A 25461-nucleotide genomic window follows, 5' to 3' on the forward strand; every position below is an offset into this window, starting at 1 on the left:
CTATAAACTGGAGTACATACAGTAACATTCATATTACATGACGACTGTACATTGCATTTCTATTTTTCCAAGGCGAGACAAGACTTGATACCAATTTCTATGTAAACCACAAACTAAATGTGGCTTGATTTTGCAGAAGTATTCACTTCTACAGGATTTTGATTGGCCATTGAACTTTTAAAATGACTACCAAGATTCTTTCCAAAAGGTGTGATCTTGTATAATAGCATTAACAAATACAACAGAACAGTAGTAACTTTGATTTATATAGTACATTTTAACATAGTAAAACACCCAAATGCACTTCATAGGAGCGTTATCAAACAGAATTTGACACTGAACCACACTAGGACATATTAGGGTAGATGACAAAAAGCTTGGTCAAAGAGGTAGGTTTTAAGAAATGTCTTAAAGGGGGAAAGAGGGGTAGGGAGGTTTAGGCAGGGAATTCCAGAGCTTAAGGTCTCGGCAGCTAAATCGCACAGCCGCCAATGGTGGAAAAATAAAAATTGGGACTGTTCAAAAGGTTGAAATTGGAAAAGCAGAGCTATTTCGGAGGGTTCTAGGGCTGGAGGAGGTTAGAGAGATAGGAAGGGGGCAAGATCATGGAGGGATTTGAAAACAAGGATGAGAATATTAAATAGTAAGGCATTGCTTAACTGGGTCAGCGAGCACACTGGTAAATGGGTGAATGGAACTTGGGGCTGGATTTTACCAGCCATTTTGTGCCGTGGATCGTGATGGGGAGGCCCATAAAATACTTGCGGGAGATGCCTGCCTCGACTCACGACACCGAGAAGGCCCTGCCACATACTACCAGTGGCGGCGGGACCTCAGTGCGGCGGCAGCCCAATTATAATATGTAAAAGACTACTTACCCCTCCTGATTATGCATCTCACCATCTCTTGATCCACACTTCCGCATTTTACATTGAACGGGCGCCCATCACGTGCCATCCCGTTCACGAAACTGAGAAGCCGACGGGACATCGGAAGCAGGAGTACTTGCTCACAGTGAGGGTAAGTCCAGATATACAGGGATCTGAATTCTGCATACTTGAAGGGAGGTGGGTCTACTGGAGGCAAAGCTCTGTAGGCATGAAGGGAGGTATTGCATATCCTCCCTCCGTGAATGATGTCTGCACTGCGCCATTGTACGTTTGTGTGTGTGAAGGAGCAATGGCACTCTAGTTACCCAGTGTGTGGGGAGGATGCCAGAACCAGCAGGAGTGTATGGTTACCTGGCTGGTGGGGGCAATTGATGCAGCTGGTAGAATCTTCATGTGGTCATGCTGTGCCACTCTTAATATGAGAAAAGATGGACGATGCCATGCCATGTCACATAGGTGATCCATGGAAGCACTTGATGTACCCGTCAACAAAACTGCCTGCCCTGTTAGGAGCCTGCAATTAAGTGAAGGAAACAACTTTATTTATCACATGGAAATGGGTATGTCTCATCCTAGATTGTGTGATCCGCTTCTCCTGAGGATCCATATGCGCTGGAGGCAAAATCAACAGGCAGGTGCAGTCCACATAGAGGCCCCCGGTTATGAGCAGCAGCCCCCAAAGGGAGCTCACCATTATAGGTCACTGCGCATCTACAGGCCTCACATGACATGCCAGCGGATGTCAGAGCACCAATGTCAGAGACGACTGTGCATGTAGAGAAACGTAGAAACATAGAAAATAGGAGCAGGAGTAGGCCATTCGGCACTTCGAGCCTACTCCGCCATTCATTATGATCATGGCTGATCATCCAACTCAGTAACCTGTTCCTGCTTTCGCCCCATACCCTTTGATACCTTTAGACCCAAGAACTATATCTAACGCCTTCTTGAACACATACAATGTTTTGGCCTCAACTGCATTCTGTGGTAGTGAATTCCACAGGCTCACCACTCTCTGGGTGAAGAAATTTCTCCTCATTTCAGTCCTGAAATGTTTATGCCGTATCCTTAGACTATGACCCCTGGTTCTGGACTCTCTCACCATTGGGAAAATCCTTCCTGCATCTACCCTGTCAAGTCCAGTTAGAATTTTATATGTTTCTGAGATCCCCCCTCACTCTTCTGAACTCTAGCGAATATAATCCTAACCGACTCAATCTCGCCTCATACGTCAGTCTCGCCATCCCAGGAATCAGTCTGGTAAATCTTGGCTGCACTCCCTCTATAGCAAGAACATCCTTCCTCAGATAAGGAGACCAAAACTGCACACAATATTCCAGGTGTGTCCTCACCAAGGCCCTGTATAATTGCAGCAATACATCCCTGCTCCTGTACTCGAATCCTCTTGCTATGAAGGCCAACATACCATTTGCCTTTTTTACCACCTGTTGCACCTGCATGCTTACCTTCAGCGATTGGTATACGAGAACTCCCAGGTCTCGCTGCATATTCCCCTCTCTCAGTTTATAGCCATTCAGATAATAATCTGCCTTCCTGTTTTTGCTACCAAGGTGGATAACCTCACATTTATCCACATTATACTGCATCTGCCATGCATTTGCCCACTCACTCAATGTGTCCAAATCACCCTGAAGCCTCTCTGCATCCTCCTCACAACTCACCCTCCCACCCAGTTTTGGGTCATCTGCAAATTTGGAGATATTACATATAGTTCCCTCATCTAAATCATTAATATATATTGAGAATAGCTGGGGTCCTAGCACCAATCCCTGCAGTACCCCACTAGTCACTGCCTGCCATTCGGAAAAAGACCCATTTATCCCTACTCTTTGTTTCCTGTCCGCCAACCAATTTTCTATCCATCGCAATACACTACCCCCAACCCCATGCGCTTTAATTTTACACGCTAATCTCTTATGTGGGACTTTGTCGAAAGCCATCTAAAAGTCCAAATAAACCACATCCACTGGCTCCCCCTCATCAACTCAACTAGTTACATCTTTGAAGAATTCTTGTAGATTTGTCAAGCATGATTTCCCTTTCTTAAATCCATGCTGACTCTGCCCGATTCTACCACTGTTCTCCAAGTGCTCTGCTATAAAATCTTTGATAATTGTCTCTAAAATTTTCACCACTACCAACATCAGGCTGACTGGTTTATAATTCCCTGCTTTCTCTCTACCTCCCTTTTTAAATAGTGGGGTAACATTAGCTACCCTCCAATCTGTAGGAACTGTTCCAGAGTCGATAGAATCTTGGAAGATGACCACCAATGCATCCACTATTTCGAGGGCCACTTCCTTAAGTACTCTGGGATGCATACCATCAGGTCCTGCGGATTTATCGGCCTTCAATCCCATCAATTTTCCCAACACCATTTTTCTACTAATACTGATTTCCTTCAGTTCCTCTCTCTCACTAAGCCCTGTGTTCCCCAACATTTCTGGTATGATATTTGTACCCTCCTTTGTGAAGACAGAACCAAAGTATGCATTTACAACAAAAACAAGAAATGCTGGATTCACTCAGCAGGTCTGGCAGCATCTGTGGAAAGAGAAGCAGAGTTAACGTTTCGGGTCAGTGACCCGAAACGTTAACTCTGCTTCTCTTTCCACAGATGCTGCCAGACCTGCTGAGTGAATCCAGCATTTCTTGTTTTTGTTTCAGATTTCCAGCATCCGCAGTATTTTGCTTTTATCAAAGTATGCATTTAATTGGTCAGCCATTTCTTTGTTCCCCATAATAAATTCCCCTGTTTCTGACTGTATGGGACTTACATTTGTCTTCACCAATCTTTTTCTCTTCACATACCTATAGAAACATTTACAGTCAGTTTTTATGTTCCCCGCAAGCTTGCTCTCGTACTCTATTTTCCCCTTCTTAATCAATCCCCTGGTCCTCCTTTGCTGAATTCTAAACTGCTCCCAATCCTCAGGTCTGTTGTTTTTTTCTGGAGAATTTATATGCCTCTTCCTTGGATCTAATGCTGTTTCTAATTTCCCTTGTAAGCCATGGTTTGGCTACCTTTCCCATTTTACCTTTGCACCAGGCAGGGATAAACAATTGTTGCAGTTCATCCATGCTCTCTTTAAATGTTTACCATTGACTATCCACCATCATTCTTTTAAGTAACATTTCCCAATCCATCATAGCCAACTCATGCCTCATACCTTCATAGTTTCCTTTACTAGTCCCTAGTAAAGGGGGGGACGCTATTCTCAGACCCTAGTCTCAACTACATCACTCTCCATCTTGATGAAGAATTCTATCATATTGTGGTCGCTCATCCCCAAGGGGTCTCGCACCACTAGAGAGGCTGGTGACATGTCGCTGTGCCCTGCTGAACAATGACCTGCAGCCCCAATTGCTTCGATGGACATCCTATGCCTGCGGTCTTCATAGTGGCAGCGGCTCTTAAGCTTGACGCCTATGCAGCATGTCAGGGGCCCACCGGAGACTTTTGTGGGGTCACAAAGTCAGCAATGCACCCCTGCATCAGCGAGGTCACCGATGTCCTGCACCAGAGGGTCAGTGAGTAGGTCCGCCCCAGAGGCCCACCGGTTTTGGTACCATTGCCGAAGAACCATAGGTTATAGGGTTCATAGGCTGCACCCATGTGACCATCAGGCCTCCTGCCAAGCTGCCACCTGCAGACGTCACCATTAAAGGAATCCTCTCAAATTAGGTGCAGCTGGTATGTGATCACCGGAGATGCTTCATGCAGATCTGTGCCAGCTTCTCAGGCAGCTGCCATGACACCTGGGTCCTGCGCCAGATCCAACTGTTCACTGAACTGGCTCACGTGGAGGGGTGGCTTCTTGGAGATAAGGGCTATCCCTTACAGACATAACTGCTGACACCAGTGAGAAACTCCATCACTGCTGCAGAGGAGAGATACAACGCCAGCCACTGAGCTACAAGAGCCACCATTGAGCAGATGATCGGCATGCTGAAAATGCACTTCCAATGCCTGGATGGATAGGGTGATGCCCTGTATTACAGGACGAAAAGGCCAGTTCCTTTCTTTGCTGCTCGCTGTGCTCTGCACAACTACATACCCAATAGGGGGCAGGCCTGGCATGATGAGGAGAGACGTCAACAGGATTCCTCCTCGGACTATGAGGACGCTGAAGGCCTACAACAGGAAAGTCGCATGGGAGGGCAGATGGCACCCAGGCTCCGCATGCAGGGCTAGCAGCGAGCTAGGGATGTATGGCTGTGGCTTATCAGATAAAGGCTCTCTGCTCCATAGGAACCAACATGAGTTCTGCACCCTTGCTCACCTGCTGTGCACCAGTCCACATCTGCAGCATCTCTGTGCAAACCATTAGACGCAGCAGCTGACTGAGCCAATGTCCATGTCACTGCATCCATGGAGATGCTCATGAGTAATGGTGGCATGGCAATGATGTTGTTGCATACTTTGGCTTTCCTGAAGGGCCAATGTTGCAAACTAATGTGACATTGGTGCTACATGCTGGCACACATCATTCACACAGAGAAAAGGACACACATGTTGGTGAAGAACATTTAGTGAAAGATGTATTTCCATTGCTGTGACACCTGTGCATTCCCATTTGTGTGAGTGTGTTCTCTTTAAATGCTTGTGAGTGCACCTTCTCAGTGCAACCTCTGCGCTAGCAGCCTGACTGGAGGAAGGCTGCTGATCTGATTGCCCTTTGGCTGTGGATAACTTTGGCTGTCATCCTCTGTGCGCACGAAGCCTGGAGGGCCCCAGCTGGCTGAGGGAATGATCGATCATCCTCTTCTGGCTTTAGAGCCTTTGACGCCAGATGGCCTCACGGCTACTCACTTCTCCTGCCATGTCCAGCCAGGCTGCCTTGGTCAGGTAGGAGGGCCTTTTCTTACCATCGCTAGGGATGGTCTTGTCCACTCAGCCTGTAGGAGAAGGGAGGCACCGCTGAACTGTGGGGCCACCCTACAGCACCCCTCTGGCATCCTCAGTTTTTGGTCTGGTCCTTTAAATGTAAAGGTGATTCCACAGTGTAACTGCTCTAACTTCTGGCTGCAAGGTTATTCTAGCACATGTTTTCCCAGCACTTTCTGCTTTGCTGCCAGATTGACAGCAGCCCCACTCTTCAATAGTGAGGTAAGTATCTATTTGGCAGCTGTCAGGAAGCAGGTGCTGGGGTGCTAATAAAATTCAGCCCTTGGTGTGGGTTAGGATATGGGCAACAGAGTTTTGGATGACTTTAAGTTTATGGAGGTGGAGGATAGGAGTCCAGGGTGTGCTGGAATAATTATAAAGTCTAAATGCCAAAAAGGCACAGGTTCAGCCTGGACTGGTTTTGATCATCTGAGAGGATCAGAGAGGAAATTTACAGATTATTTTTTCCCTTATTGGCCTGGATCTTTTTACATAGCTGTGGAGTATGAAGTAGGGCGGGGGAGGTTGGGGAGGGAAGAAGTGTTAGCCATCATACTGTGGGGCAGGCTCAATGGATCAACTGGCCTTTTCCTGCCTGTCAGTTTTGTATTTTCATAAAGAATGGCAAATTAATGTTTCATATTCAAAATTTCTGTTTTACATGGAATGCCATTGAATCTATGAGTATGGTAATTTCAGAAACAGTTGGATGCTGTGGTGTGAGAGTGTAGGTTCTTTCTGGATTGACGATCTGAGATGGGCTGTTTGGTTTCCTCACATGTACTTATCTTGTGATCTTGACATTTTTTTTCTTCTGAAAGAATTGTGCAGAATTGGAGATTGGACTTGGATATTCTGAAAGTGAGGGGAAATAGTACAAAGAATGAGTGAAATAGAAACAAACGAAGCAGAGGGACACTGAGAAAATAAACAAGAAAAAAGTGATACTATATAGCTATAATATAACCTTGACAAAATATTGCCTGCATACATATGAATTAAATAATGCCAACAAAAATATGTGAATAGCATAATTGTTTCCGTATTTATTCTTCTCACAAATGGGTATTTGGAGACTTAAATAGGATATCAGTGAGAAACTAGAAAGAAAAAAAAACAAGCTTTGCAGGTCATTTGAACACTATTTTTGATATTTTTGGACTAGATTTTCCTTTGTGGTGGAAACGCTGTTCACCTATATAACTATTAAGAGCAGCCCAATTTTCTTCAGTGCACCTTCATTATCATTGCATATTCTCAGCGGACATGCAGAACTTTTTTTTTTGTTCATTCATGGTATGTGGGCATCGCTGGCTAGGCCAGCATTTATTGCCCATCCCTAATTGCCTTTGAGAAGGTGGTGGTGAGCTGCCTTCTTGAACCGCTGCAGTCCATGTGAGGTAGGTACATGCACAGTGTTGTTAGGGAGTTCCAGGATTTTGACCCAGCGACAGTGAAGGAACGGCGATATAGTTCCAAGTCAGGATGGTGTGTGACTTGGAGGTGAACTTGCGGGTGGTGGTGTTCCCATGTATTTGTTGCCCTTGGTCCTTCTAGTTGGTAGAGGTTGCGGGTTTGGAAGGTGCTGTCTAAGAAGCCTTGGTGCGTTACTGCTGTGCATCTTGTATATGGTACACACTGCTGCCACTGTGCATCGGTGGTGAAGGGCGTGAATGTTTGTGGATGCCAATCAAGCGGGTGGATTTGTCCTGGATGGTGTTGAGCTTCTTGAGTGTTGTTGGAACTGCACTCATCCAGGCAAGTGGAGAGTATTCCATCACACTCCTGACTTGTGCCTTGTAGATGGTGGACAGGATTTGGGGAATCAGGAGGTCAGGATTCCTAGCCTCTCTCCTGCTCTTATAGCCACTGTATTTATGCGGCTACTCCAATTTAGTTTCTTGTGAATGGTAACCCCCCAGGATGTTGATAGTGGGGATTCAACTATATTAATGCCATTGAATGTCAAGGGGAGATGGTCAGATTCTCCCTTGTTGGAGATGTTCATTGCCTGGCACTTGTGTGGTGCGAATGTTACTAGCCACTTATCAGCCCAAGCCTGGATGTTTTCCAGGTCTTGCTGCATTTCTACACGGACTGCTTCAGTATCTGAGGTGTTGAACATTGTGCAATCATCAGACAACATCCCCACTTCTGACCTTATGCTGGAGGGAAGGTCATTGATGAAGCAGCTAAAGATAGTTGGGCCTAGGACACTACCTTGAGGAATTCCTGCTGTGATCACCTGGAGCTGAGATGATTGATCTCCAACAACCACAACTAGCTTCCTTTACGCTAGGTATGACTTTAACCAGTGGAGGGTTTCCCCCCTGATTCCCATTGACTTTAGTTTTGCTGGGGCTTCTTGATGCCATACTCGGTCAAATACTGCCTTAATGTCAAGGGCAGTCACTCTCACCTCACCCCTTGAGTTCAGCTCTTTTGTCTATGTTTGAACCAAGGCTGTAATGAGGTCAGGAGCTGAGTGGCCCTGGTGGAACCCAAACACAGCATCACTGAGCAGGTTATTGCTAAGCAAGTGCCGCTTAATAGGACTGTCGGTGACACCTTCCATCTCTTTACTGATAATTGACAGTGATGGGGTGATGATTGGCTGGGTTGGACGTCCTGATTTTTGTGTACAGGGCATATCTAGGCAATTTTCCACATTGCTGGGTAGGTACCAGTGTTGTAGCTGTACTGGAACAGCTTGGCTAGGGGCACAGCAAGTCCTGGAGCAGAGGTCTTCAGTACTATTGCCAGAAAATTGTCAGGGCCCATAGCGTTTGCAGTATCCAGTGCCTTCAGTCATTTCTTGATATCATGTGGAGTGAATTGAATTGGCTGAAGACTGGCATCTGTGATGCTGGGGACTTCAGGAGGAGGCCAAGATGGATCATCAACTCGGCACTTGTGGCTGAAGATTCTTGCAAATGCTTCAGTCTTATCTTTCGCATTAATGTGCTGGGCACCCCCAACATTGAGGACATGCTATTAGCACCTTGCAAATGCTTCAGTCTTATCTTTCGCATTAATGTGCTGGGCACCCCCAACATTGAGGACATGCTATTAGCACCTATTACAAGCAATCTGTCTCTGGAGAGGAGGAGATTCAAGCCCTGTGCTAGTAGTTGAAAGAATCAAGGCACCAATATCAGTGTTGGAGTCACTGGTTCTTCTTTAGGGCAATGCTCCTACAAATTTGAAGTCTTTTCAGTTGAGGTGTTAAGAGTCTGTAATCTGGCAAAGGATGACTAAACCTTTTAACCATGAGGAGAGGAATCCCACAAACGCAGACCCGTGAAAGGAGATGGTCTTGGCAGTAATTACCATCTCCAGTAAAACCCAAATGTCTACTTAAATCTGGAAATAATTCACTGACTTCCCAGGACAGTCAACAGGAGCCTGCCATAACTTTCAGCTGTTGTATGATTGCCTTTAAGAGTGATGTCCATTTAAGATCTTAGTATGCTAATGAGCTATGTGCCAGGATGTAGTCATGTGACTACTAGCCAGATTCACTCTGTAACTGTAACACTTAGAGGCAGGTTCTGTAAATATTCAGCTCCGTACTGTATATATTAGTTTAGCTGTAATAAATCTGTTAGAGATCTTCAACCAGCTGGATTCCACGCATCTCATTTATGTTGCATCAGACAACATAAAAAGATCTCATTATATGGTGGCAACTCCCCATTATGACAGCAATACACTGCATCTTTGTCAGTTGCAGCGGCCTTGCCCTCATTGCATCTGCTGCTTGCCAGCAATGCGCAGAACATAATGGAATACCCTTCATACTCACTTCCTTCTGCAAGTGTTCCATTGTTCAGAGTTAAACATGTAGAGAAGCAGTGCAAGGCTCTCATAATTGAAATAACATTGACAGCAACTATTCTCACCTCCATTATGGAATGTTTTCTGAAACTGGGATTGCATTCCATATTATGGCACACAGAGTGCATTAATTCATTCTGCTTTCTTCTTACAGAGAAAATAGCCCACAACCAAAGAAAGTACCACCTCTAGATTCCTGCTGCATATCATTAGGTAGCCACCTCAGATCCTCGTACCACTGTTGAAGAAGTTTGAAGTTAGAATTGAAAGATCACACAATAGTATGCACCAAGGGAAAGCATGGTGGTCTTAGACAGTACAGATTTGTTTTTGATGTGATGTTCTTCACACTGATGGGACTTTTGCAGAATGCTGGCACAAAGGAATAAGAGAATAATCTACAAACGGGACCCTTTGTAGGTCTGGAGGAGAGCTATATGTCAGCAGGTGACAGTGTTAATTTTATTGCAAGAGGGCAATCCTGTTTCTCGGACTCATTTGGCAGTGGGCTTGGAAGTTAGATTAAAATGTTTCTTATGAACTGTGTCTACAGTTATCAGCACAACTCAGTTATTGTTTCATGAAGGAAACACAGTTATTTCATGCATTGCTGATAAAGGTGTAATAGCCTTACCTGGATCTGCAGACAGGCCTAAGGGAGATTCCATTAGAGCATGACTACCCGACCCGACGGGACCCGACGGCGTGTCCAGTTCGGGTTCGGGTCAGGTCGCTCTTCTGGGTCCGGCATTCGGGTTCAGGTCGGGCTGGGTTGGACACACTCTATCACCACCTCCGGTACGTGCTCCAATCTTAATATACTTTTAAAACAACCTTTCAAGTCCAGTTACAGTTTTTGCTGCTTATCTGCACAAGCTTAAAAAGTGAAAAACGGAAGCTAGGTTAATTGAACATTCCAGTAGTTGGGTAGGGTCGGGCGCGGGAAAAAATGAAAAGGCTCGGGCTGGGTCGGGCTCGGGTCAGATGTGGTTCTGTTGGGCTCGGGTTGGGTTTCATTTGCAGACCTTAGTACGCCTTTAGAGTCCATAGATTCCTGAAGCACAGTCTGCAAGATTAAACATAAAAACTTAGATATTTAAAATATGTGCTTTAACATACTGAAAAAAGATTTAAAATTGCTAAATTAACTTCCTCAATATTCTTAAAGTGTACTTAAAATATACTTATATATGGGTTAAAATATGGGTTGAACATTAACAACTTGAGATACAGAGATGACACTGCACTGATTGTAGAGTCAGAAGAGGCCCTACAGGCAATTGTGAACAAAATGAATGCAAGGAGTGTGGAATATGGATTAAGAACAAGTGTGAAGAAAACCAAGACAGTGGTGATAAGCAGGGACCTAACCCCGGAAGTGAAAATTGAAGTAAATGGACAAGTCCTGGAACAAGTGAAAAGGTTTATGTACCTGGGGCAGCTTATCAGAGTTGATGGGAGATCTGGCTGTGAGGTCCAAAGGAGAATTGACATAGCCAAGACTAGCTTTATCAGAATGAAGGACTTGTTAACATCAAAGAAACTGACCCTGAATCTGAGGAAAAGACTGCTGAGGTGCTACATTTTGTCATCTATGTTATGTGCCTCGGAGACATGGACAACAAATAAAGAAACTATTGATAAGCTGAATGTATTCAAGATGTGGACATATAAGAGGATGTTCCACATATCCTACACAGACAGAAAGACTAATGAGGAAGTGCTGGAAATAGCTGGAGAATAGAGGAAATTAGTGCATAACATCAAAGAGAGAAATTACAATACTTCGGTCACATCATTAACGCAGAAGGTAGACAGAGACAATTATTGGAAGGAAAGATTGATGGAAAATGTCGGAGAGGGAAGCAGAGAACAAAATGGATGACAGATATAATGGACTGGATGCAGTTGAACTATGCAGAATATGTAAGGACAGCACAAGACTGACAGAGGTGAAGATCCATGACAGTCAACCAACTGGGAAGAAGATGACACCAACGAACAAACAAATGAAAATTTACTTCAAGAATACTTTACAGTATGTTCCAAATCCCTTGTGGGCTTCAGGTCTGCAGTGCATCTGGCCAGATCTGAATGCCTTTATCAATGAGAGAAGGAAACGTACCCTGCAGCAAACCAAGCTCACCTGCCCTACCCCATGCCATCAGTTGCAACCAGCTATGTGAAAAGATGGTAGAGAGAAAATTCTGGCTACGTGGAGAAGTAAAATCTTCAAGGCCCTGATTTGGGTTGGAAATCCAGTAGTTGACCTTCCAACCCCATGAATGTTCTAAGATGGCCTGTAAAAATGTAAATTTCCAACAGAAAATTCACTCTATGTGTTCTTTTCACTGAATACGATTTCTTCCCTGCAGCAATTTTCTCACATTGTAGTCACAAAGAATCATAGAGTAATTTACAGCAGAGAAAGAGGTCATTTGGCCCAATGAGTCCATGCTGGCTCTCTGGAGCAATCCAGTCAGTTCCACTCCCCCGCTCGATCCCTGTAGCCCAGCAAGTTTATTTCTTTCAAGTGCCCATTCAACTTTGTTTTGAAATCATTGATTGCCTCTGCTTCCACCACCCTCGTGTGCAGCGAGTTCCAGGTCATTACCACTTGCTGCATAAAAGGTTCTTCCTCACCTTTGCCCTGTAACTCTTGCCGAAAACCTTCGATTTGTGTCCCTTAGTCCTTGTACCATCAGTTAATGGGAACTGTGTTTCCTTGTCTAACTTATCTAAGCCCGTCATAATCTTGTACACCTCTATCAAATCTCCCCTCAATCTCATTTGCTCCAAGGTAAAAAACCCTAGCTTTGCTGACCTAACTGTGTAACTAAAATCCCTTATCCCTGGAACCATTCTGGTAAATCTCCTTTGCACCCTCTCAAGGATGCTTGCATCATTCCTAAAGTGTGGTGACCAGAACTGGATGCAATACTCTGGTTGTGGCCTAACCAGAGCTTTATAAAGGTTCAGTGTAACTTCCCTACTTTTGTACTCTATGCGTCTATTTAGGAAGCCCAAGATCCCATATGCTTTGCTAACCGTTCTCTCAATATATCCTGCCAACTTCAAAGATCAATACACATGCACCCCAAGGTTCCTCTGTTCCTCGACACTCTTTAGAACTGCACCATTAAGTCTGTATTGTCTCACACTTTCCCTACTGCCAAAATGCATCACTTCACACTTGTCTGTATTAATTTCACCTGCCAATTCTGCTAGCCTATGTCCTGTTGCAAGCAGTTCATACCATCCTCGCTGTTCGCCTCACCTCCAAGTTTGGTATCATTAGCAAATTTTGAAATTCTATTCTGTATTCCAAGATCTAAGTCATTTATATATAGCAAAAAAGCAGTGGTCCTAGCACTGACCCTTGGGGAACATCACTGTCTACCACCCTCCAGTCTGAGAAACAACCATTTACCGCAACTCGCTCTTTTCTGTCCTTGAGCCAATTTTTTTTATCCAATTGGACACTGACCCTCCTATTCTATGAGCCTCAGTTTTGCTAACCAGTCTGTTATATGGTACTTTATCAAACCTTTCTTAAAATCCATATCGACACTATCCATTGCATTCCCTTCACATCAACCTTCTCTGTTACTTCAAAGAATTCAATGAGTCAAGCATGATCAACCTTTACAAATCCATGCTGGCTATCCTTAATTAACTCAAACCTCCCCAAGTGCCTGTGGATTTTTCCCCCCGATTATTCTTTCTAAAATCTTACCTTGTACTGATGCTAAACTAACTCTTCCTTATTAAGCACCGATTGAAAGTACTCATTAAGTATTCTAGATTTGTCCTGTGCCTATAATCATATATTACCCTCTTTATCCCTAATAGGCCCTACTCCACCTCTTACTACCCATTTATTATTTGCATGCTGGTAGAAGATTTTTGTTGACTGCCATTCTATTCTCATATTCTCTCTGTGTGGGTCTTATTTTCCTCTTCGCCTCTCCTCTCAACTTATTGTATTTGGCCTGGTTCTCACTTGAAGAATTCACCTGACATGCATCATACACCCTCTTTTTTTGTTTCATCATAATCTCGATCTCCCTCATCATCCAAGGATCCCTGTTTTTGGTTCACCTACCGTTCGCCTTTGTTGGAATGTACCTAGCCTGTACCTGAAGCATCTTTTCCTTAAAGATAACTAATTTTTCCATGACAGTTTTTCCTGTCAGTCTTTGGTTCTATTTTATCTTGGTAGATCCCTTCTCATCACATTGAAATTAGCCCACTTCCAATCGAGCCATTCTACCTCATATCATTCCTTTCCTTTCTGCATTACCCGCGTGGGTTTTCGCCGGGTGCTCCGGTTTCCTCCCACAGCCAAAGACTTGCAGGTTGATAGGTAAATTGGCCATTATAAATTGCCCCTAGTATAGGTAGGTGGTAGGGGAATTGAGGGAAGGTGGGGGTGTGACTGGGTAATGGGATTAATGTAGGATTAGTATAAATGGGTGGTTGATGGTCGGCACAGACTCGGTGGGCCGAAGGGCCTGTTTCAGTGCTGTATCTCTAAATAAATAAAATAAATAAATTACGAGTCGAAACTTTATGATACGATGATCACTCTTACCCTAGTGCTCCTCCACAGACACTTGGTGACTTGGCCCACCTTATTTCCCAGCACTAGAACCAGTATGCCTCCTTTTTAGTTGGGCCAAGAACATACTGATCAAGGAAGTTCTCCTGAACACCATCCAGAAATTCCTCCCCCTCCTTTCCCTTTACTCTAAAATTATCCCAATCGCTATTTGGGCAATTAAATTCCCCCAATAGTACCACTCTATAGTTCTTGCACATCTCTGTGATTTCCCTGCAGATTTGCTCCTCTATCTCTTTCTCTCTCACTATTTGGAGGTCTATAGAATACCCCTAGTAATGTGATCATACCATTTTTGCTGCCCAACTCGAACCACATGGATTCTGTCCTTGCCCCCTCAAGGACATCCCCTCTTTTCAACACTACAATGCCTTCCCTAATCAGTACAGCCACCCCACCTCCCTTTTATCCTGAACACTTTATATCCTTGTATATTAAGCTCCCACCCTCACCATTTTTAACTCAGGTTTCCATTATTGCCACTACATGGTATTGCCATATTGCTATTTGTGCTTGTAGCATTTACATGCATGCATTGTAATCCTGTCTTTGCATTCCTCATAGCCCTTCTCAGTCTGCTAATACAGAACTACTCCCTTCTCTAGTACTGTTCAACACTCTCACATTATGCATCTTCTTCCTCTTTTCTACTTCTGTATGCTGGTGCCCATCCCCTGCCAATTTAGTTTAAACCCTCCCCAACTGCACTAGTGAACCTGACCTCATGGACAGTTGCCCCAGTCCTGTTGAGGTGCAACCTGTCTCTTTTGAATAGGTGCCTTCTGCCCCAGAACTGGCCCCAATGCTCCAGGATCTGAAGCCCTCCCTCCTGCACCATACTTCAAGGCATACATTGATCCTCCCTATCTTTCTAATTGTACTCTCGATAGTATGAGGCACAGGGAGTAATCCAGAAATTACTACCTTCATGGTCCTACTCTTTAACTTTAATCTGAACTTAGGACCTCAGTATCTGCTCTTGCGATTTCATTTTGTGAAAAGTTGTGAATCACATTCAGTATTTCACAGATACCAGCAAGTTTTTGGTACTTGATCTAAATGATCAACCTTCATGTGTGAACTTAGACTTCAAAGACAAAAAAAATGTCATTCACATACTAAAGTGCTGGGACCAGAGTACGGCAGGACTTTTGCTCCTCATAAGCCGATTTCATGTTTTCCGTATTCATTCTTGGGATGTGAGCATCGCTGGCAATGACAGCATTTATTGCCCATCCCTAATTGTCCTTGTGAAGCTGGTGGTGAGCTGCCTTCTTGAACAGCTGCAGTCCACGTGATGTAGGTACACCCACAGTGCTAAATAATTGTTATTTCCCAGGGTGACCTTTCCAGAATATGCTAATTAACAAAATCTTAGCTGTAAAATTAAAAGCAATGTAAACCATAAATGGAATCTATTAAATATAGAATAAGTGCTCTAAATGGCTGAAAACAGCTGGGATTTCTGTTGGGATTATGTTGGTTTACCACTTAGAATGGTGGGCATATATTTCAGGTTGGTTCGGATGGACTGGCTCAGATGGTGATCCGGACTGGTAATGGTGGGGGTGGGGAAATGAGTAGGTTAGGAGAAGCAATATTCAGTGAGCTGGAGTATAGCTGTGGCTGAAGGCTGATCTTGGAGACCTGCCACTGCATCACAGTACTCGTCTTCATAGGAAGGATAGTCGTCTTCATCTGTTGACATCAGTAGCTCTCCTTACTTCAGTGTCAGTTATGCAGGTGGCAGCACTCACCACGATCCTTGACAGTCTTTCAGGGCTGACATTCAAGGAACAGGTGTCTATAACTGTCAGAGTGGGATCATCAGGTGTGGCTGGATGGGATATCCCTCATCTCCTAGCAGCCAGCCTCTGACATGTTACCCTTCACCAAAGGGGGAAATGCTGATCTGCCACAGAACATAGGCATCATAAAAACTTTTATAAAAGTGGGCACACATCTATGTGAACCATTACTGGTGGTTATGCTTCATCTGGGCACCAAGGGACTAAGGTTCATGTAAGTACAGGGCTCAACTGGCAGAAGCCCTGATGACCACATATGTGCATTAATGATGCAATAAATGCTGACCTTGTCAGGGACACCCACATTCCATGAACTAATGAAAAAAAATTAACAGTATCCTGCACTTGTGGAAATAGTAAAATGACTGCAAAATCCAGAGTGTATTCCTGCTGTCCAGTTAGAAGTTAACAGTAGGAAGAGACCATTACCTTTTATTTTATTCAGATGTTTAGAATTGAAGCACAAAAAAACAGTCAAAATGTACAACATAGCACAATGAATGTAATAAACTTGATTAAAACTTTCTGGCCTTGTTCAGAGCTTTTGCCATTCTGTCTCAATAAAAGTGGACTTTAAAACATCTTCCAGAAACTATACTTAATATTATGTTGAAATGATAAAAATCTGCTTATGAAGTGATAATACTTCATGCACATTTAGTTTTTTTTTAATCTATTGGGTGCCAAATTATAACTTAGTATCTATTTCTTATTGAGGATGGCTGGATCAAGCTATTAAGAGAATTGTCAGGATATAATAAAACTTAATTTGACTTGTCAAAAATTACATTGTCTTGGAGCATCTGAAGTTTTGAATGAATTAAATCTAAATTACAAAGCCATTGATTGCCAAATATCTGATAACACACACCCACACAGATGATTTGTTGGCAAGTGGAGAGAGTGGACATGTTGCAGAATGGGGGAAAATCTCTGGCTCTGCTGTGCGTGGCAGAAATGACTGCTGGCCAATGTTATAGAAACATAGAAAATAGGAGCAGGAGGAATGGCCCTTCGATCTGCCATTTAAAAAAGATCATGGCTGATCATCTAATTCAGTACCCAACATGTTATAAAATAATATATCATCCAACCATGAGCACAGGAGAATCATTAGCAATGATAAAGTTTGAATAATGAGTCCTTAATATTTTTTTTATTTCCAAAATATACTTTATTCATAAAAATCTGTAAAAAAAAATACATTACCTAACAGTTTCAAAAAGCACCAAGTCAAAAAATACAAACAGTGCAAAGGAGGTCCGTTTGCTTCATTACAATCATGAGTTGCCTCACAACCCTTCCATTTCACATTTGTCATGCCAATTACATTTTTACATTTTACAGCAAATGAAAATTTTCCCGACACAGTTCAAGGGGTTTCCCATGGATCCAGCCCCTCAGTTCAGCTTGGTGGGGGGACCTTAAACTGTGGTCTTTCCCCATTGAGCCTTTGCTGCCGCTGCCCCAAGCTTTAGTGCGTCCCTCAGCACTTAGTCCTGGACCTTGGAATGTGCCAGTCTGCAACATTCGGTCGTGGACAACTCTTTACGCTGGAAGACCAGCAAGTTTCGGGCAGACCAAAGGGCGTCTTTCACCGAATTGATAGTCCTCCAGCAGCAGTTGATGTTTGTCTCGGTGTGTGTCCCTGGGAACAGCCCGTAGAGCACAGACTCCTGTGTTTCAGAGCTGCTTGGGATGAACCTTGACAAAAACCACTGCATCTCTTTCCACACCTGCTTTGCAAAGACATATTCCAGGAGTAGGTGGGCAACCATCTCTTCCCCACCACAGCCACCGTGGGGGCATTGTGCAGAGGGGGCGAGACTTAGGGCGTGCATGAAGGATCTGACGGGGAGGGCTCTTGTCACCACCAGCCAAGCTACATCTTGGTGCTTGTTTGAAAGTTCTGGTGATGAGGCATTCCGCCAAATGACTTTGGCGGTCTACTCAGGGAACCATCCGACAGGATCCACTGTCTGCTTTTCCCGTAGGGCCTTGAGGACACTCCGTAATTTTTTTATTTATTTCCAAAATATACTTTATTCATAAAAATCTGTAAAAATTACATTCGGACATTCCGTAATATGTAGTGGTGACACATGCTAGGTGCTTTCTTTGCATAGCCGCTATTTGAAAAAAATCCCCAACCTCCTTTCTCAACACCACATTTTGGTGAACATGAACAGTGATAACATTGATCACAGTTATAGTTATATAAACTGTGGATGGCTACAGTGGAACCATTTGATGTTTGAAGAAATCAATTCAACACAACATATATTACAGCTTTAAATTGGCAGTTATCGAAGAAACTTAACAAAGGTAAAAAAAATGCCATCAAGCAAAAGTCGTTGAGTTAATGGGATGGCAAAGGAATGGCCAAAGAGATAAATTCTGAGGCAGTTTTTGAAGGTGCAAAAGAAATTTCCAGAGTTAAGAGTCAAGACAGCTAAAACTCTGTAACTAAAGGGCTAGAAGAGGTCACAAAGCTGGGATAGTTGAGGCCATGGAGAGATTTAAAAACAAAACTGAAGATCTTGCATTTGAAGACTAAGGTATAGAGAAGCCATGAAAATTGGTGAGAAAAGAAATAATGGGTGAGTGGGATTTACTGCAAGTAGGATATCAGTAGCAAAGCTTTTGGACAAATTGAAGTTTACGTAGGGTGGACAGCATAGCTTGTTATGCAGTGTGGCCTTGTGGTGTAACATATGCTTCAAATGGAAGGACACTGGTTTCTATCTGAAAAGTTCCAACCATTATATAAGTCATTTAAAGGAGGTAATATCCCTTCAGGGAAGAAGGGATATTACTGTGTTCTTTAGAAATTATACTATGTGATACTAGCAAATGAACATGAATGCATTTGTTGACCACTAATTTAACTGGTTAATTCCTCTGTTAAAATACTGGATAAAGTGATTTAATACAAATGTGTTGAATGTTAGTATGCTAATATCACACCAGATTATTTCCAGGCTTTTTAGGTTTTTTCTCCTGTCAAAGAAATGATGAAATAAAATCTTGAACCAGTTGAAAAATTTTTGTATCTCTAACAGAAGAGGAATCAGAAGTCAAAAGCAAACTCGAAACCATTCTTGACAGACATGCAGTAATGAACTACTTGGAAGTCTTGTACAAAGGAAGAGTTTGAAAGATATGGTTTGATTAATTTTTATCATCCTGTACTGCATGTCATCTTTCAGGATAAGAAAACTAGTCTGGTTCAGATATTTAGTTTAGTTTGATGTTGAATTAACCCAAGGCTGTCAAGCACAGATGCAGAATTGAATCTCTGAAGTCATGTTGTGAAACTCCTTTCACAGGGGAATAAGGTTGTCATTTAGCACATTTGCAGAAAGGTTTTAAACTGAAAATCATTTTGTATCAGCTTGTATTTTGGTGGGAAACCTATTTGATGCATTCTTTACAGTGCCCACATGAATATATCACAAAATATTAATAGAATTGTACGTTTGTGTTAATAGCTCCTTGAAAGAGGAACCAGATATGATTTTTGGGCTTTACATAGACTAAGTAAGATTATAGTATCAATTTTATGACTGCAACTCTTATTTGAATATTTGATCACTTGACATTCAATCACATGACACTTTGGCCCCAAAATTAATGGGAGGATAGGGATGATGTGGGGGAATGCAGTAACATGGGGAGAACTTGACAAGCCCAGGGGACGTGACATAATTAAATAAGCTACTGCAGCCTCCTCTTTGGCCAATTGACAGCCTAGCCTGTGAAGGGGAGCATAAACAAAGATGGTCCCCAGCAGTTAGAAGCTACCAGCAGCAAGAACAAGGCAGATAGAATATAATCTGAATAAGTGTGAAGTGATTCACTTTGGTAGAATAAAAGCAGAAAGGCAGAGTATTTCTTAAATGGTGAGAGGTTGGGAAGTGTTGATATCCAAAGGGACCTGGGTATCCTTGCTCATGAATCACTAAAAGCTAGCATGCAGGTGCTAGCAAGCAATTAGGAAGGCATATGGTATTTTGGCCTTCATCACATGGGGTTTTGAGTACAGGAGTAAAGAAGTCTTGCTGCAATTATATAGTGCCTTGGTGAGACCACACCTGGGGTATTGTGTACAGTTTTGGTCTCCTCATCTAAGGAAGGATATAGAGGGAGTGCAATGGAGGTTCACCAGACTAATCCCTGGAATGGCAGGATTACCTTGTGAGGAGAGATTGAGGAAACGGGGCCTGTATTCTCTAGAGGTTCCAAGAATGAGAAGTGATCTAATTTGAAGTTAGAAAATTCTTACAGGGCATGACAGGGTGGATGTAGATAGGATATTTCCCCTGTCTGGTGATTCTAGAACGAGGGGATATAGTGACAGTAAGGGGTAGGCCATTTAAGAGATGAGGAGAAATTCCTTCGCTTAAAGGGTGGTGAATCTTTGGAATTCTGTACCCCAGAGGGCTGTGGGAACTCAATCATTGAATATGTTCAAGTCAGAAATTGATAAATTCCTGAATATTAATGACATCAAGGGATATGGGGATAGCGCTGGAAAGTGACGTTGAGGTAGATGATCAGCCATGATCTAAATGAGTGACGGAGCAGGCTTGAAGGGCTGAATGACCTACTCCTACTCCTATCTTCCTAAAAGGAGCTGATCTTTAACACTCACCTTAGACAGCTGCCAGTTCCCACCTGAGATCTGTTGCGAGGCAGCCAACAGCTTGGGCCTCCCCTTCGCACACAGTTAAATTTATGTTACATACATGTGAATTAGGAGCAGAAGTAGGCCACTCGGCCCCTTGAGCCTGCTCCGCCATTCAATAAGATCATGGCTGATCTGATTGTAACCTCAACTCCACATTCCCATCTATCCCCAATAACCTTTCACCCCATTGCTTATCTAGAATCTATCTACCTCTGCCTTAAAAATATTCAAAGACTCTGCTTCTGCCACCTTTTGAGGAAGAGAGTTCCAAATAGTCACGACCCTCTGAGAGAAATAATTTCTCCTTATCTCTGTCTTAAATGGGCAACCCCTTATTTTTAAATAGTGACCCCTAGTTCTAGATTCTCCCACAAGAGGAAACATCCTTTCCACATCCACCCTGGCAAGACCCCTCAGGATGTTTTATGTTTCAATCAAGTCGCCTTTTACTCTTCTAAACTCCAGCAGATACAAGCTTAGCCTGTCCAACCTTTCCTCATAAGACAACCCACCCATTCCAGGTATTAGTCTAGTAAACCTTCTCTGAACTGCTTCCAACGCATTTACACCCTTCCTTAAATAAGGAGATCAATGCCATACACAGTGCTCCAGATATGGTCGCACCAATGCCCTGTATAACTGAAGCATAACCTCACTACTTTTGTATTCAATTCCCATCACAATAAACAATAACATTCTATTAGCTTTCCTAATTACTTGCTTCACCTGCATACTGTTATGAAAGTACTTCATATTAATTTTTGTGAGGACTTGCATTTTACAATTGTGGAAATGGATTCCGTTGGCAGACTGAAGTGATTCCATAGATGCTGGATTTAGTTTTTTTTTAAAGGTCTCTGAACGGACTTTGGGACTTTGTTTGAAAACACTTACTGGAAGTCAAATGTCTTTAGCTAAGTAAACAGCAGATGCCTTCTGACTATGGGAGTTGTTTATGGAGAAGTGACATGTAAAGATTTATGGTAGTCCAGAGTGGGTTTCGTTTTGGCTTGTTTTGAGTCAGTTGGGGATCAGTCTGCCTAAAACGAAGACCTCTCTGAGAAAGCCTGAGAATCCAGTGTGCGATAGCTGAAACCCCGATGCCGCATTTCTCCTGGAAAGCCTGCCAGACTAATTCTGGATGTTGCCTGAAAAGAACTGCTCCAGAAATATCCCAGTGACAGCCATCAACACATATTTGGGATGCCAGAATCAAGGGACAACTGATATTGTTCCAAAACTTCTTCTTTTCCTTCAAGAATTAACAAGTATTTGGCCGAAGTATTCTTTTCTGTCTTTTTTGTAAAAGATCTCTTCAGGGAAAACGTCTTTATTTTTCCTTTAATCGGTGTGTGTGTGTTGGGCTAAGGTAGAAGGGAACTTTCATATTTCATTCTGTGTGTTAATGCTTTGCATCTTGACTGAATACGTCTTGTTTTATAATAAATTGATAATTTTATTGTTTATTAAAGAAACCTGGTTGGTGGATTTTATTCTGAAAGAAAAATAGAGTATATAATTGGCCGTTTCAGTAACTGGGTAAACATTTAAATATATGTGTGACCTGTGGAGAAGTGGAACTAGAGAAAGACAGTGCACTCCTCCTGTCTCGGTCATAACAATACTAACCTTTTGCGATTCATGCTGTAGGACACCCAGATCCCTCTGCATCTCAGAGCTCTACAATCTGTCACCATTTAGATAATATGCTTCTTTTTCATTCTTCCTACCAGAATGGACAATTTCACATTTTTCCACATTATACTCCATTTGCCAGGTCTTTGCCCAGTCATTTAACCTATCTATATCCCTTTGTATCCCCCTCATGTCCTCTTCACAACTTACTTTCCTACCTATGTTTGTGTCATCAGCAAATTTAGCAATCATACCTTCGGTCCCTTCATGCAAGTCATTTTATATAAATTGTAAAAGGTTGAGGCCCTAGCACTGATCCCTGCAGCACACCACTTGTTACATCTTGCCAACCAGAAAATGACCCACTTATGCCTACTCTCTGTTTCCTGTTAGCTAGCCAATTTTCTGCCCATGCTAATATGTTCCCCCCGACACCATGAGCTTTTATTTTTTGCAATAACCTTTGATGTGGTACCTTATCAAATGCCTTCTGGATCCACCAGTTCCCCTTTATCCACAGCACATGTTACTCCTTCAAAGAACTCCAATGAATTGGTTAAACATGATTTCCCTTTCACAAAACCAGTTGACCCTCTGCCTGATAACCTTGAATTTTTTGAAGTGCCCTGCTATAATGTCTTCAATAATAGCTTCTTTCCCTATGACAGCACAGCGGCGCAGTGGTTAGCACCACAGCCCCACAGCTCCAGCGACCTGGGTTCAATTCTGGGTACTGCCTGTGTGGAGTGTGCAAGTTCTCCCTGTGTCTGCGTGGGTTTCCTCTGGGTGCTCCGGTTTCCTCCCACATGCTAAAGACTTGCTGGTTGATAGGTAAATTGGCCATTATAAATTGCCCCTAGTATAGGTAGGTGGTAGGGAAATATAGGAACAGGTGGGGATGTGGTAGGAATATGGAATTAGTGTAGGATTAGTGTAAATGGGTGGTTGATGGTCGGCACAGACTCGGTGGGCCGAAGGGCCTGTTTCAGTGCTGTATCTCTAAACTAAAAAAACAAAACTAAAAACTAAACTATGACAGATGTTAAGCTAACTAACCTGTGGTTTCCTGCTTTCTGTCTCCCTCCCTTTTTGAAGAAAGGAGTTACATTGGCTATTTTCCAACCTAATGGAAGCATCCCCGAATCTATGGAATTTTGGAAAGTTAAAACCAATGCATCAACTATTTCACTAGCTATTCTTTTAAGACCCTAGGATGAAGTCCATCAGGATCTGGGGACTTGTCAGCCCGCAACTCAAACAATTTGCTCACTACCACTTCCCTGGTGATTGTGTAATTTTCTTGAGTTACTCCCTTCCATTTCTTGATTTACAACTATTTCTGGGATGTTACTTGTATCCTCTGTAGTGAAGACTGATGCAAAATACCTGTTCAATTCATCTGCCATCTCCTTATTTTCCATTATTAATTCCCCAGACTCACTTTCTATAGGACCGATGCTCACTTTGTTAACTCTTTTCTTTTTAAAATAACTCTTACAGTCTGAGCTAGATTTCTCTCATACTCTAATTTTTCCTTCCTTATTTTTCTTTTTGTCATTCTTTGCTATTTTTATATTCTGTCCAATCTTCTGACCTGCCATCCATCTTTGCGCCATCATATGCTTTTTGTTTAAGTCTGATACTATCTTTAACTTTTTTGGTGACCACGGATGGTGGATCCTTCCCTTGGAATTTTTCTTTCAAGTTGGAATGTATCTATTCTGTATATTCTGAAATATTCCCTTAAATTTCTGCCACTTCATCCTATTGACCTATCCCCTAACCTAATTTTCCAGTTCACTTGAGCTAGCTCTGCTTTCATGCCCTCATAATTGCCCTTATTTAAGTTTAAAATACTAGTCTTAGACCCACTCTTCTTTCCCTCATACTGATTGTAACATTCAATCATATTATGATTGCTGCTGCTTAGGGCGCCTTCACAGAAGTCAGTAATTAATCCTATCTCATTGCACAATACCAGTTTTAGTATAGCCTGCTCTCTGGTTGGCTCCAGAATGTGCTGTTCTAATAAACTATCCCAAAAACTTTCTATGAACTCCTCATCTAGGCTACCTTTGCCCATCTGATTTTTTCAGTTGACATGTAAATTAAAATTCCCCCATGATTATCGTGGAGTGCCTTTCATTATTTCTTCCTTTTGTTACCACCGAGGTGGGAGGAATGCACTGTCTATTCCACTTCTCCACAGCTCAAAACATATATTTTAAAAATGTTTATCCCAGAATAAAATACACCAACCAGGTTTCTTTAATAAACAACAAATTTTTATTTTATTATACAAACAGGACCTATCCAGTAACAAAACAAAGCAAAGCATTAACACACAGATTGAAATATGAAAGTTTATTTTTTAAATCCCCCACACACAAACTCACACACACACACGGCAACAAATAAAGAAATTCTCACTGCAGAGCTCTTTTACCAAAAAAAAAATACTTTGGCCAAATACTTGCTAATTCTTGAAGAAAAAAGAGAAGATATGGAAGGATGTCAGTTGTTCCTTTTGGTCTAGCATCCAGCTATGTGTAGACAGGTCACTGGAATCTTTTCTGGAGCAGTTCTTTTCAGGCGGTGTTGAGAATTAATCTGGCAAGTTTTTTCCAGCTTCTCAGGAGAAATGTGACATCAAGGGTTTCGGTTATGACACTGAACATGCAAGGGGTTTTTTTGAAGACAGGAGGAAAGAGGAGCTGACACACTGGGTCTCAGGGTCTCTTAGGGAGGTTCAAGAAGGATGAGCTGGGTGTTTTTTCCTTAGAAGGCTCATCTTCAACTGCTTTTCAAACACTGCCCACACCCCAACTGAACCAAAACAACATTTCAGAAGCAAAACCAAACAGCAAATCAGAACCTCCTGACCCGCATAAATCTTGACATTTCACTTCTCTGTAAACATCTTCTCCAGATCACTAAGGTTTCTGCTGTTTATTGCGCTTAAAGCACATGATTTCCAGCAAAGGTTGTTTTCAAACAACATCTCAAATGTCCTTTCAGTGAACTTTGTAAAAACAAAACAGAGTCCAGCATCTATGATATCTTCAGCCTTC

At 42.7% G+C, this 25461-nt stretch overlaps 1 protein-coding gene across 2 annotated transcripts in view; it reads left to right on the forward strand.

Moving 5' to 3' along the window:
* LOC137374438 (cilia- and flagella-associated protein 47-like) overlaps positions 1 to 25461 on the forward strand; it is a 777638-nt gene that overhangs the window by 633450 nt on the left and 118727 nt on the right. The gene's annotated exons all lie outside the window — the stretch shown is intronic.

Source organism: Heterodontus francisci, chromosome 10 (genome assembly GCF_036365525.1).
Source record: "Heterodontus francisci isolate sHetFra1 chromosome 10, sHetFra1.hap1, whole genome shotgun sequence".
Lineage (NCBI taxonomy): Eukaryota > Metazoa > Chordata > Chondrichthyes > Heterodontiformes > Heterodontidae > Heterodontus > Heterodontus francisci.